Here is a 14,599-nt window from a genome sequence, read left to right as displayed (position 1 = left end):
GCATATAAAAGATGGTCAAGAAATCATGAATGGATATTAAAATATCCATCCATGAACATGGCCGATTATCAAGAATGGGTACTTCTACAACCGAAAAGGAGAAGTGTATGGATACAAAAGTGCTACTGTAAGTGGTGGCTGTGAAGGGTGATTGGTTTATGTAACAAAAGGTGAAAGGGTGCAGAAGGAGTTAAATATTGTGTAACCAATAGTGTGCAGCTGGGAGTGAAGTATGTGATTGCATGATGCAAGGTGTAATGAGCACTGATGAGGAGGTTACGACTATGAAGATAATAGGTGATATGCTTCTGTAGGTGAAAACGCACAGGAGGTAGAATGGCTGTTAGGCTGTGCAACACAGGAAGTGGATGGATGTGATATGCATTTAATGAAATGATATGCAGGTGAACTAATACAGTGAGTGTATAGCAGGGTATGACTAAAATGCTTAAATCTAATGAAGCATAGATGGGTTAATCATCGTCAATTGAATCTATGATGACCATTTAGCATTGAACTGAATTCTAGATGCAATAGAATATAATCAGCAGAAATTAGAATATCAAACTATATGTATGTGTACTAATGATATAACAATTGAAAATAGAAGACAAGCTATACATTGTCAGAGCCATCTTATACAGTAAATCCAACAACTAATCCTGCAAAATGGGAGCAAATTATCTTAGTCACAATAAAAAAAAAAATTCTGCAAAACCCCAAAGTAGTCTAGATTTGGAGATGCACAATACATTATATACCTTTTTCAGTTTTTTTATGCCCAGGCTTCACAAATCTGACAACTATAACGTCTTACCTTCAACTAAAACAAGCAAACTCGGGTCTAAATCAGTGAATTTTCTTTCCCAAGAAAATGGCTCCCGCTTTTGCTCCCTAATGGAGCTTTCCCCTTTAAGGACACGATGATTCTTTGATCCAATAAACCCAGTTGGGAAGCCAGAATGGATAAATATGAATAAAAAAAATGAGTGCTAAACTACACATATAGCAGACATGTTTGCTACTGTTTTTTTTTATTTTTATTGCCACCACGAGAATGGTTGTGAAAACAGACTCAGGCTGGTAATTCCAACTTGACATTATTCTTCCAGCTCTGCAAGTAATAATAGAAAAAGCCTGTGTAGAATACTGTCTGGACAAGTCCAAATATCCAAGCTATCCAGTGCACTTTTCTGTGAAGTGGCGATAGATCCAGTTGAGAATGTATAGAGCTCTGTACCAACCAAGAAGGAAAACGTCCTTGGAGGTAAAATTCTTATTAGTGGGAAGGGCCAAAATAAAGCATGGCAAGATGAGAGAAAAAAAAATGGCGAAAGGTATCTTGATCTTTATCATAAGATCTTCGGACAATCTCGTGGTTCCTCATGTACCAAACAATTAAAATGAGCTCCCCAGAAAAATCAACTTCATCACCGTATTATACAGAGAGATGTAATCTGTAAATATATCCCAGTATTGAGTAGCAGAAAACAGAAAATAGAGCTCTTGTGTCTTCAAAGATATACCTTGTAGATCCCCTGTGCTAAATGAAACAGCAAGTGAAGATCGATTCTCTGTGGCTGGACTGAAGCAAGGTAGGGAGCCTGCTGGATCTTCTGCTGGTGGGCTGAAGGAAAGGGCAACCTGCTGGATTTCCTGCGTCAAGTGGTCCTGCTGGATCCTCTTCACGTTGGATGGAGGAGATGAAGTCCCCAAAGGGTGAAAGACTCCACGACAGAGAAGAGGGCACCTGCGAAAAACAAAAAGGATGAAAACAAACAAACAATCGGCCCCCTTGTCAACCGAGAGGAACAGGGGTGAGAAGAAGAGGGAATGGAGAGAGCGGGTTCAGAAGAAAAATGCAGATTCGCCTCTCTTCTTTCCATCAAAACCTCTTTTTTTTAAAGATTTCAAACCCTTTCCAAAACAAAAATCACCTTTTCCTCTCTGCGGTTCCGTTACTCTTTTTTTTCTTTCTTTTGAAAATTTTGAAACGGAACATTTAACTGGTTTTGCAAATTGGCCGTTTTAAAAAAGGGGCGAATCTTTATGACTTTCAAAATTTCGGTTCATTTACCTAAAGTTTAGGTAAAATGAAGTGTTTTTAGGAAAGTTTGGCTGCGGCGCCGTTTAAGGCTGCTTTTTTTTTAAAAAAATAAAAATAAATAAATAAATAAATGGGAGATGCCACCTCAGCCATCTTTAAAATTCTTTTTGAAAATAAAGTTTTATTTTGTTTTGGAGAATCCTTTATTTTTCAAGTGGGGTGCCACATGTGTGTGGGCCCACTAACTAAAAATAAATAAATAAATAATTATTGAGAAATGAAAAAGACAATTTTGCAAATTGGTACGAACTCCAGGTGGGTCCCACTTGAGAATAAACAACTTACCTGGGAGTCTGAGTATGATGCTAGTTCAAAGGCAGGTCCTGCTCCATTTATTTGAAGATACGAGATAAAACATTATTTGTTTTTCAAGAATTTGGAAAAATTGGGTTTTCAGGGCAAAAATATGGATAAATGTAAAAACAAAATTTGTAAAGAGATTTAAAATCCTTTTTGCAAAAAGTTTTGAGATAAAATCTTTAAAATCAATATCTAAATATCCAGATTGTTTTTCTTGAGAAAATTTTTGTAATTCAAAGTCCTGGGGTAAAATGGGAAAATTTGGTAATTTTGAATACCCAGGGTTTTAAAAATCAATTTGAAAAAGTTTAAAAATCAAATCTGGATGGACAATTTTGAAACTCAGGAGTTCTGGATCTCAAACTGGCATGCTATGCAGTGAAATGATGCAATGTTATGCAAATACATGTTTTATGAAATGTCACTCTGAGCTTGGACTTGGAAATTCTAACTTTTTGTCCAAAAAGAGGATTTTGAAATTTTGCAATTTGAAGATGTCTCTGAACCTAAATATAGAAATTTTGAGGCTCAAGAATGAAATTTAGGACTTTCTGCAAGGTTCAATCTCAGAAAATGACCATTTTGCCCTTTATTGGTTCTGGAGAACCGAAATGTGGTGATTGAGGGCGATGTCAGGGAGGTGAGTGAAAATTTGGGGTGTTTACAGATGCCCCTCTTTGCTACTAAGCCGGCTTATGGTCGAGCTTAATGGCAAAGAAAAACACTCCAAATTTGGGCTATATATATATAAAAAAAAAATGACCCAGTTAGAAGGATCTAATTGGGTATGAGGAAATTAGCCTGAGGAAGATGGTAGATATGAAATGGAAAAATGAAGGGGAAAGACTCACTCTGTGAGAGCGAAGTTCAGGTTTATGCCCTTAACCTGGATGGTACAGGAAATGCTCCGTATGGAACGAAGCTCAGGTTTTATTGGGGAATTAAATATCTCATAGAAATGAGACTCAGGTTTGTACCCTTAACCTGATCGGGTGGAAAATGGAATACCTCATCAAATGAGGCTCAGGTTTGTACCCTTATCCTGATCGGGCGGAAGATTAAATACCTCTTTGATTGAGGCTCAGGTTTGTACCCTTATTCTGATCGGGCGGAAAATGGAATTTTGGAAGGTGAATAAGACAACTTTTCTTGAAGATGAACGAGGCGATGAGAATGGAATTGTAAGAGGTAATTTTGGAAAATGATAAAGACGATCCAGTGAATTTTTCATCATCGTGAAATATGAATAAGGTAAAGAGTAAGACGACTCTTTCGACAATGTGAAAGATGAATATGACAATCTTTTGACAAGAATAAGGTAACTCTTTCGACAACGCGAAAGACAGACAAGGCAAACTCTTTTAGAGAAGAGTAAGGCAACTCTTTTGACAACGCAAAAGATGAATAAGGCAATTTTTCCAACGAAGAATAAGGCAACTCTTTCGGCAATGCGAAAGATGAACGCTGGCAATCCAAAGGAACAAGGCGATTCTTTCGATAACGCGAAAGATGACAAAAGGCAATCCAAAGGAATAAGGCGATTCTTTCGACAACGCGAAAGATGATAAAGGTTATCCAAAGGAAAGAGGCGATTCTGTCGACAATGCGAAAGATGACAAAAGGCAATCCAAAGGAATAAGGCGATTCTTTCGACAATGCGAAAGATGACAAAAGGCAATCCAAAGGAACAAGGCGATTCTTTCGATAACGCGAAAGATGACAAAAGGCAATCCAAAGGAATAAGGCGATTCTTTCGACAACGCGAAAGATGATAAAGGTTATCCAAAGGAAAGAGGCGATTCTGTCGACAATGCGAAAGATGACAAAAGGCAATCCAAAGGAATAAGGCGATTCTTTCTACAACGCGAAAGATGACAAAAGGCAATCCAAAGGAACAAGGCAATTCTTTCGACAATGCGAAAGATGACAAAGGCAATCCAAAGGAACAAGGCAATTCTTTCGACAATGCGAAAGATGACAAAGGCAATCCAAAGGAATAAGGCGATTCTTTCGACAACGCGAAAGATAACAAAGGCAATCCAAAGGAACAAGGAGATTCTTTCGACAATGCGAAAGATGATAAGGCGATCCAAAGGAACAAGGCGATTCTTTCGACACCGCGAAAGATGATAAAGGCAATCCAAAGGAATAAGGCAATTCTTTCGACAACGCGAAAGATAACAAAGGCAATCCAAAAGAGCAAGGCGATTCTTTCGACAACGCGAAAGATGACAAAGGCAATCCAAAGGAATAAGGCGATTCTTTCGACAACGCAAAAGATGACAAAGGTAATCCAACGGAACAAGGCGAGTCTTTCGACAACGCGAAAGATAACAAAGGCAATCCAAAGGATTAAGGCGAGTCTTTCGACAACGCGAAAGATGACAAAGGTAATCCAAACGAACAAGGCGAGTCTTTCGACAACGCGAAAGATGATAAGGCGATACAAAGGAACAAGGCGATTCTTTCGACAACGCGAAAGATGACAAAGGCGATCCAAAGGAAAAAGGTGATTCTTTCGACAATGCAAAAGATGACAAAAGGTTATCCAAAGGAACAGGGCGATTCTTTCGACACCGCGAAAGATGATAAAGGCAATCCAAAGGAATAAGGCAATTCTTTCGACAACGCGAAAGATAACAAAGGCAATCCAAAGGAGCAAGGCGATTCTTTCGACAACGCGAAAGATGACAAAGGCAATCCAAAGGAATAAGGAGATTCTTTCGACAACGCGAAAGATGACAAAGGCAATCCATTCGGAGAGAAGGCTAATCTTTCAACAACGTGAAAGATGATAAAGGCTATCCTTTCGGAGATAAGGCTAATCTTTCAACAACGTGAAAGATGATAAAGGAAAATCTCTCGAAGGGGTCGAGATGCATCAATATGGACATCAAGCTCTCACTTAACGTTAGGATAGCTAGAAAATATTGTCAAAATGTGGAAAATTTTGTTGATTCAAAGTAATTGAAAATGATGCTCATTGTTGTGAAAATATTCCTTCTTTTCTACCTGAAGTATTACCTCCAAACAGAATTGTCTTCATAGAATCAAGATTTGGAATCCAAATTGCTTGCGATTGACCTTCTTCAAAGAAGTTATCAATTTCCTTGATATGAGCAGGAAAGAGAATTTGATATTATGAAAGTAATTGATGAGAGAATATTGATAATAGAATTCTACAAATTTAAAGAAGATTCTTGATAAATTTGGCAGTTTGATATCCTGGGAGCTTCTCTCATGATAATCTTTTTGCACTCTTTTGGCTCTTTTGGACTTCAGGAGAGTTTATTACATCATCCTTTATTTTGGATAGATGTCCTGACCTTTTTCTCTCTTTCTTTTTCCTCTCTTGCTCGCTTTTTGGGAAGGGTACGTTACCAACTCCTTCAACTTGGAGATGTTTCGATCCTTCTTTGACGGTATTGGCTGGAGATTTTTGAAGGATAGCTAAAATTAAATATCTTTTAGAGATTGTCGGTAGGTTCATCGCATCTGCCTTCATCTCGACAGTGCTTTGGACTTTCCCTGGAAGGATCCGTCACAAACTCCGTCATCTTGGAGATGTTTCAAATCTTCTTTGGCCCCGGGGGTATACTCGCTTAATTCGCCTTCATCTTGACGACAAGTGAGAGATCCCTTTTGCGGATATTTAATTGCAGCTTAGGTGATTTTGAGGAGACAGGGCTTGGGTGAATTCTCTCTTTTTCTAGCACTCAGGATATTTCCAGTGCCTCATCTTTACAAGAATAATCTTTAGAGATGTGTCATTGACTGCGATCAATATCAATCATCTATGGCTTTGTAATAACATTGAATCTTCTTTTCTGTCCATATCGAGGATTTATCATTCATCCTTTTGGTTGGCCAATAGAAAGAATTTGGATTTTGAATCCTTCTTCATAAAAGCTTTGCCCTTTTAGAAGTAGTACTAAGGTAAAATTTTGTGAAATAAAATTCTGAAATCAACAGATAATTGATTGACAAATTGACAAAGTGTTCTTGAAACCCTTAGTAAAAGAGATCGCTTGACATCCGAGTTGACACATCCCTGACGATGGTACTCAATTTCGAAGGTAAATCCAATACGAAGTTGGAATTTTGAAGGTAAGTCTAACTCAAAAGCTGGTTTTGAAAGACCATCTGAATCAGGACTTAGGCTTTACAAGGAAAGTTGGAAGATTCGAGTCGAAACTCGAGCCTTCGAAGGAAAGCTAGGAAGTTTGGTTTCTAAGGAGATAAAGTTCGGATCAAAACCCAAATCTTCAAAGGAAAAACTAGGCCAATTCAGATTTTTGAGTCGAAACTCAGATATTCAGAGGAAAGTTGGAAAGTTCGAGTCGGGGCTCGAATCTCAAAGGAAAACTAGAAAGTTCAGATTTTGAAGGAAAGAAAACTTGAGTTAAAACTCAAATCTTCGAAGGAAAGCAGGAAAGTTCGAGTCAAGGCTCGAATCTCAAAGAAAAATCTTTAATCAGAAGATTGAATTTTTTAAAATCGATAGTGCGAGAGCTAGGATTGAAAGTTTTGAGAATGGCCAGTTCGAGGACTGGATTACTTGACTTGCAATGAAAAAGACCATCATATTTAGATGTATGTGATCTGATTTTCAGAATTAACCCCTTATCCTGAACGGGGATATGAATAGAAATTGGAAAATCATGGAAAATGATTCAGGTTTATCCCTTAACCTGAAGGGGAAGAAAATAGATGCAGAATTAATGCAAAATGGAATGCAAATGCACATGAAATGTAAATGAATGCAAAATTAATGCGAGTGGGTGCATATACATGCAAAATGAGAGATTGGTTTATCCTGCCTGCATACAGGATGTTTTGAGGTAAAGATAGATTTTTAAAAAAAAAATGCCCCAGTGTAACTAGGAAGGAAAATTTTGAATACAAAGAAGGATAATCGAGGAATAAGGTGACAGGCTTTTTGATTGAGAGACATCTTCAAGGTCGTTCCTCACAAGAGACATATTGTGAAAAGGAAAGAGACACAAATAAAATGGCCCCAAACAATTGGCAAATTTAATAATTTTATTTAAAAATCGAGGAAAGGAAGCAGAATTATATTATCCCTTTGAAATGATAAAAGCAAAATGAGAAGTGAGAAAGTGTTTGCATATGAGATCTTTAAAATAAAAGGAGAATGTTTATTCTGAAAGTGAGAAATCATTTTGGGAAGGAAATCAACTGCGGCGTTGACTTTGAAGAATGGTCAGCGTGAGAGCTGATCTTTGAAAGGGAAATCAACACGAGGGTTGATTTTGAAGAGAGATCATCATGAGGGTTGATTTTGAAAATTGGTTTAACAATAATTTTGGAAAGAAAATCAACACAAGGGTTGATTTTAAAGATAATGGTTCAAAACCAATTTAAGAAAAGAAGATCACCGCGATGGTTGAATTTTTGAAAAAGATTGAACCAAAATATTAAACTTTTGGGTGATCATGACGAAGATGTTTGTAGAAAATTTTCAAAATTTCATGATTTTTGAAAAACCCTCATAGGTAATTTCATTTCTCTCATGGATGATGTTGGGATTGCCCCTCATCTTGAAAAGAATGGGCAAAGAAGATTCTTTAAAACGAAAACAGGTGCCCTAATGGGGCAAAAGAAATATGTATTCGATGAAGAAAATTGACATTTTATTGATAAGCAGAACTGATAACAAAAAGACTGCCTATTTATAAGCATTCGACCAAAATGTTGCAAAAACTGGGCGGACTTGCCCCTACGGGGTGACTGGCAAAACGAAAGGAAGAAAGCAGGAAACTTTGGCATCATCAATTTTCTGAATGATCTGGGAAAGGCTCGGTCAAGATGGCCAACTCGTCTTCTTCTTCATCTTCAGCAAGGAGGCTCTTGTCAATGCAATCCTGAACAATATTTTTGAAGACAAAACAATGATCGATGTCATGCCCCACTGCCCGATGGAACTTGCAAAACTGATTCTTGAACCTTCCCATGATGGTGGGAGGAGTTGTGGCCTTTGGGAGCTTCACTAATCCCTTAGTCAGCATGAATTCAAGGGCTTCTTCGAGTGTTTGTTTGAGAGGAGTGAACACACGATCATTACTCCAACCTTCACGCTTTATCTTTTCCTTTTGTGGAAAGTTGGGCTGAGATAGCTTGCTATTCTGTCTTTCCTCTCGATCCGCATGGTTGCCCTTACTACTTTTGTTATCATTGCGGCTGATGTTGGCGGAGGAGGTGAAATTTGCCTTTTTCTTTGGATCTAGATTATTCTTGACGAGGGTGATACCATCGTAGACACCGTTCTCCAACCCCATCTCGAGCCACTCGGCTCGTTCATTAAGCTCTATGAAAGACTTGGAAGGCGAGGTGGAGATAAGACTTCTCAAAGGTTGTGAGAAGTTGTTCAGGATCAGCGATAAAGCATGCCTTTCTGATATAGGATCCCTCATTTTATTGCAGGTCTCTCTTCATCTGCGAATGAAGTCCCTTGCCTTTTCATTTTCATTCTGCCTTAGATTGCAGAGATGGCTCAATGTTGGGAGCGCTTCAGTATTAAACAGAAATCACTCAATGAATAGGTTGACCACCTTATCGAATTCTCGCAGCTCGATTGGATTGATATGCTCGGAGTACCACTTGGCGGCAGTGCCTTCTAGGCTACGAGGAAAACAGAGAAATAGGGCCCTATTGTCTCTCTTAAATTTGGAGCATTCGGCGAAAAACATGGCGAGATGGGCTTTGGGATCACCAGAACCATCGAACTTAATGAACTTGCGGGGCAAATTTTCTAGTTCTTCGTCTCCTTCTAATCCATCATAAAAATCCTCGCTAGTGAAGACTTTCTTGCCCTTGTCGCGAGCTTGCAGATCTTTAACCACTTTGGCCATTTCTTTGAACTGTGACTGCAGGGGCTCTTCTGCAACTTGATTCTTTGATTTGCGACTCCTCCTTTGTTCTCGGCCCTGTTTCTGAAATGCCAGAGGCACCTCATATTCTTCATCGGTGTCTTCCTCTGATTCTGATTCATCTGAAGTTTCCTCTGGCTGAACTTGCTTCTTCGAATTCTTCTTATCCTTGTGCCCATGGAACTTCTCTCTGAATGGGTTCTTCTCTGCACTGGTCCCAGCCTGTTCACTCATCATTTTGGTCATCATTTTCTGGAACATGGCATACATCTGTGGGTCTATGCCATCCTCTTCTTGTTGTTGCTCTTGACTCCTCTTGGATCGCGGGGATCCCATCTCTTCTTCTGAGGCCGACGAGTACTAAGATGTCATTGTTCTTTTTCCTGATCTTGTTCGAACCATCAAATGTTGTGGATGTCCTCTGCAGGATAAAGTCTTGATTAGACTCTGAGGGAATTTTGGATTGGGAGGAAAATGGTTATTGACGATATGGTAAACAATTGGAAGAATATCCCATTACTAGGGATGGAGTCGCCGCTGAAATCACGACAATTGTGTTGTCATTCTTTGTAAGAGAAATAACAATGGAAAATGTGCCTTGTTACCTAGGCGAGGTCGTCAACCACGAGGAAAAACACCATTTTGAAGGAAAGAGATATCTCTTGGAAAACAATCCACAAATGGATTTAGAATAAGGAGAAGGCAAGTGGGTAAATAATTTCCACTGCAGTAATCAAGGTATGCACGAGAAAAATATGATGAAGAATTTTGCAAATAGACAAAAGAATTGAAAATTCAAGGAGAGAAACATATGATTTTGAAAAATTGCAGGCAGGATAAAAATGCAGCTGAAAATTCGAGATCCAGTAGAACGGAAGAAGGAAAAATCACCTGGAGTTTTGAAAGAAATGGGATATTTGAGAAAATTATCCAGGGTTTGAGAAAATAAAGGAAAAGGTAAGAAATATGGATATTTGAAAATATGTTGGGAAAATGTAAGGAAATAGAGGTAACATACAAACAATCACATCCTGCACAAACATTTATGCACATACAGCACTCCCTAAAAGGCTGACTATAGATGCATCCATTTGAAAACAGTTGTAGGACCCTAATCCTAACTCTAAGTTCAGATCATCTTTGTCTAATCCAGTTATGCCGATATACCCGAACCGAAATTCGAGGTACGTGGCATATAATTTCAACTCCGGTTCTAAGGTAAGGTTTTCCAACATCCTTGAGCGCCTACCGATATACTTCGGACTGTGGCCCGCGGTACGTGGTAGGGGGGTGTTAACCCAAATAATTGGCCCAGTTGTGAGGCTCTGTCCCAAACTATGGTTCTGGAAAAGAGCCCAGCAACGTGAAGACCGGGTAATGATAGGTAATGGAGGTTTTGAAAAAAAAATAATCACATGCAAGAAATAGAGGGCTCTAAGTCCTAGAGAAATAGATTTTTGAAAATCTTTGAAGAAGCATACATTGTTTGCATTCAGATCCTAAATTGAGGAGAGTTGTATTTAGACCTAAGTCTATGTGAGTATGAAAATATCTCCTCAATCTGGTCCTACCAAACCATGCCTAATCTATATGCAGTTAATGTCAGCTAGGTCAGAATCTAGGCTCCTAGGCTTGCATGATATCAGAAGTAAAAGTGCTGACATTTTGTGAACATAATTTCGATAATTGAACTAAGTCAAGCATAATTTTGACCAGACAAGGACAGGTCCCATCACGGTCGCCAAACCTGTTATCGTCGCAAAATTTTTCCCGTCTTCCCTTCCTTGCTGAAGGGAGATGGAAAGGCTTTCGCGATTCAAACTTGACCGGATTTTGGAAATTGTTTTAAAATACTCACCTCCATTTTGAAAATTGCGGGAAAATCCATAGGATGGGGCTCGACCTATCGGTACGAGGTTCGACCGTTCCTGCCGCCTTTAACAGGGGTAATCAAACCAAGGACCAAAATTGTGCTTGACTTAGTGAAATCATTGAAATTATGTTCTATCCTAAATGCACAGAGAATTCAGGCATGTGCTATGAGATTTTTGGAAAATGTAAATTGGAAAATATGATGTATGCTTAGAAAATATTTGGAGTTGAAACATTTCTCAGGAAAAGATGGAAATCAATCTCTCAGGAAACTCAGACGAAGAAGGTTTGAAATCTCGAGAAAGTTTATAAAGATTTGGAAAATCTTGAAGAAATGAAAATCTCAGGAACATCTTGAGAAAGTTTATAAAGACTTGGAAAACCATGAAGAAATGAGAGTCTCAGGAAAATTTTGAGAAAATTTATAAAGACTTGGAAAACCATGAAGAAATGAGAATCTCAGGAAAATTTTGAGAAAGTTTATAAAGAATTGGAAAATCTTGAAGAAATGAGAATCTCGGGAAAATATTGTGAAAGTTTAGAAAGACTTGGAAAACCATAAAGAAATGAGAATCTTAAGAAAATTTTGAGAAAGTTTAGAAAGACTGGGAAAACCATGAAGAAATGAGAATCTCAGGAAAACTGAAGGAATTCTTGAGAAAAGATAATCAGTTGAAAAGAAAAACATTTATCAGGAAAACTCGGATGTTGAGAATTTTCTTGGGAAAATGAGAGAAAATCTATAAAAAAACTCATTGGAGAAGGAAATTCAAAACTTAGGAAATTGAAATCCTGAGAATCTGGTTTTTTGAAATATCTGAAAATCAACTTGGATTCTTGAGAAAATGAGAAATTCCTTTGAAAAATGAATCTTAAGAAAATGATATTTTCAGGGAAAATCATGGGAAAACTTTGATTTGGGAAATCCAACTCCGAATATCCTCATAGTTTCTTGAGAAATCGATTCCATGAAGTGAAAATCTTATGAGAAAATCATGAGAAAACAGATGATGCAGATGATTTTAATGAATGAATGCACTTTGTAAAGATTTCTGAAAAACTGGTTGGAAAAATGTGGATTAAGCCAAAGTAAATCCTTCACATATTCTGACTGTGGCCATGAATATGTTCAGAGTTTATTTGAGTTAATTCACAATATTTTGAAAAATTTAGAAATATGATATGCATTTTAAGATAGCCTAAGAGTGTAGGCTCAATGTGACTGGTAGAGAGATGATGGGTCTGGGTCTCGTCCATATTCCGACTAGGGCCGTAAATATGGACTCCACCGAGTTCATCAACTCTCTAAGAGTTGGTGCACGTGCCATTCGTGTTCATCCACGGTGAATTTAGAAAATTGAGATATATGCATCATAGAATCAGGATATTACAAAAATCAAACTATATGAGATGCATCCTAATCTAAGCAATAAAAGTAAATATTATTCCACGTTTGATTATTACATTTCTGACGTGAGTCAAAATAAATGAAATAAAATACATAATGAAAAAGAATCAGCCTCCTCCAGACTTTCCTGCAAAATTGAGAATTAGTACAAAATAACCAAGGAAATGGGTATGTATACTATATATAACAAAGATATACATGTAGATATAAAAATACTTGAATTTATGATAAATGATATATGATAATGCAAAAAGTAAAAGAAAAAGAAAAATATATGTGATATCCAATGCACATGAAGGGATATATATATATATATACATATATATATATATATATATATATATATATATATATATATATATATATATATATATATATATATATATATGGGTAGATATACATACATGTCAATAGATATATACCTATAATAAGAGAATATACATATAAAGGAAAATTCCATATAATGGGTAAAATCAGAAAATACAGTTATATACAGTTTCTGTAGGGGATTTTACACAGTTGTAATTCTCAAATTATAACATATTTTGCAGTAGAATTGGGTATGGAGCTTCTCTATATATCAATAATGAAGCATATAAAAGATGGTCAAGAAATCATGAATGGATATTAAAATATCCATCCATGAACATGGCCGATTATCAAGAATGGGTACTTCTGCAGCAGAAAAGGAGAAGTGTATGGATACAAAAGTGCTACTGTAAGTGGTGGCTGTGAAGGGTGATTGGTTTATGTAACAAAAGGTGAAAGGGTGCAGAAGGAGTTAAATATTGTGTAACCAATAGTGTGCAGCTGGGATTGAAGTATGTGATTGCATGATGCAAGGTGTAATGAGCACTGATGAGGAGGTTACGACTATGAAGATAATAGGTGATATGCTTCTGTAGGTGAAAAGGCACAGGAGGTAGAATGGCTGTTAGGCTGTGCAACACAGGAAGTGGATGGATGTGATATGCATTTAATGAAATGATATGCAGGTGAACTAATACAGTGAGTGTATAGCAGGGTATGACTAAAATGCTTAAATCTAATGAAGCATAGATGGGTTAATCATCGTCAATTGAATCTATGATGACCATTTAGCATTGAACTGAATTCTAGATGCAATAGAATATAATCAGCAGAAATTAGAATATCAAACTATATGTATGTGTACTAATGATATAACAATTGAAAATAGAAGACAAGCTATACATTGTCAGAGCCATCTTATACAGTAAATCCAACAACTATTCCTGCAAAATGGGATCAAATTATCTTTGTCACAATAAAAAAAAAATTTCTGCAAAACCCCAAAGTAGTCCAGATTTGGAGATGCACAATACATTATATACCTTTTTCAGTTTTTTTATGCCTAGGCTTCACAAATCTGACAACTATAACGTCTTACCTTCAACTAAAACAAGCAAACTCGGGTCTAAATCAGTGAATTTTCTTTCCCAAGAAAATGGCTCCCGCTTTTGCTCCCTAATGGAGCTTTCCCCTTTAAGGACATGATGATTCTTTGATCCAATAAACCCAGCTGGGAAGCCAGAATGGATAAATATGAATAAAAAAAAATGAGTTCTAAACTACACAGGTAGCAGACATGTTTGCTACTGTTTTTTTTTTTTTATTGCCACCACGAGAATGGTTGTGAAAACAGACTCAGGCTGGTAATTCCAACTTGACATTATTCTTCCAGCTCTGCAAGTAATAATAGAAAAAGCCTGTGTAGAATACTGTCTGGACAAGTCCAAATATCCAAGCTATCCAGTGCACTTTTCTGTGAAGTGGCGATAGATCCAGTTGAGAATGTATAGAGCTCTGTACCAACCAAGAAGGAAAACGTCCTTGGAGGTAAAATTCTTATTAGTGGGAAGGGCCAAAATAAAGCATGGCAAGATGAGAGAAAAAAAAAATGGCGAAAGGTATCTTGATCTTTATCATAAGATCTTCGGACAATCTCGTGGTTCCTCATGTACCAAACAATTAAAATGAGCTCCCCAGGAAAATCAACTTCAT

General features: G+C 37.3%; 2 pseudogenes; both read right to left on the bottom strand.

Moving 5' to 3' along the window:
- Positions 1-1,075: 1,075 nt before the first annotated feature.
- On the bottom strand, positions 1,076-13,803 carry LOC149828843 (ER lumen protein-retaining receptor pseudogene; annotated as a pseudogene).
- A 439-nt stretch (positions 13,804-14,242) lies between these two features.
- LOC149828842 (ER lumen protein-retaining receptor pseudogene) lies at positions 14,243-14,599 on the bottom strand (annotated as a pseudogene).

Source organism: Nuphar pumila, chromosome 9, assembly GCF_984573655.1.
Source record: "Nuphar pumila chromosome 9, dmNupPumi1.hap1.1, whole genome shotgun sequence".
Lineage (NCBI taxonomy): Eukaryota > Viridiplantae > Streptophyta > Magnoliopsida > Nymphaeales > Nymphaeaceae > Nuphar > Nuphar pumila.
Note: the sequence above shows the minus strand (reverse complement) of the source record. Positions and strands in the feature narration are given on the sequence as shown.